Genomic DNA, 1,046 nt, shown 5'->3' with positions numbered 1-1,046 from the left:
TCCAAAATTCGATTTCAGACATAGACAATAATTATGAGTATTGAAAAAAAGAAATAAAAAAGAGAGAATAGTGGAAAAGATGTAGCTGTTGTTGCAGTGGTACATATTCCCTCTATTGCTGTTCCTCTGTGATTTCCATTTTTCTTTTCAAACACAATAAAAACAAATTATTCACTTTTCACCATTTCTTTTTTTCTTTTTTGAATATTAATATCAAATATTTACATTTAATTATTCAATTTGTTGGTTGTTTATAATCCATATAACATGAACAAGAGGTAAAGATGCAACTTTCATTCCAAAATATCTTGTAAAAATAAAACATTACCGGGTAAGACTCTTGGTACTTGCTTTTGTTTTTATTAGGTATGATTCTTGGTACTTACCATATTCGTCCGGTAAGATAATGTTACTTAATAAACGCTTACCGAAGTAAGTGTTTGGTAAAAGACCCCTACGTGTTATTATTATTTTCAAGAAACAGATCAAGCAAAACTTATGATTACGTTTAAATAATGACAACATCTTCATTTTTATATTCTTATATGTATAAACACATTTGATCTGCTATGTAATCCTAGTTATAAAGACGTTTCAAAAAGTTATCAGTAAATTTGGAGGGATTAACGATCCAGATAAAAGCGTATTAATATTAACTCAAACGTTAATATGAAAAAAAGAGTGGTTGAAACTGATTAAAGTCTACATATATCATAAAACTTGGCCTTTTTAAGTTTTCAGTCTTTTTAAAAACCGTAAATTGTTTTCATGACCATGTTAAAAAGGGCTTTTTGGTTTTCTATTTTGAAGTGAAATATGAACATGAAGTTTCATATTTTATGTATCAATAAATAAATAAATATATATATATATATATATATATAATATTGAATATAAAATAAAAGTTTTTGCTGTGAAGGTTCAGCTGTTTTTTATTTTCACAGTGTTTTACTGTGAAATTTTAAGTGTAAAAAAATGGTCACACGGATCTCATGAAAACAGGTTGGTCATACGTGAACCCAACTATATATATATATATATATATA

Source organism: Cynara cardunculus, assembly GCF_001531365.2.
Source record: "Cynara cardunculus var. scolymus isolate 2C chromosome LG 12, CcrdV1, whole genome shotgun sequence".
NCBI classification, from domain to species: domain Eukaryota; kingdom Viridiplantae; phylum Streptophyta; class Magnoliopsida; order Asterales; family Asteraceae; genus Cynara; species Cynara cardunculus.
The sequence above is the reverse complement of the archived record's forward strand: the minus strand, read 5'-3'. Positions refer to the sequence as shown.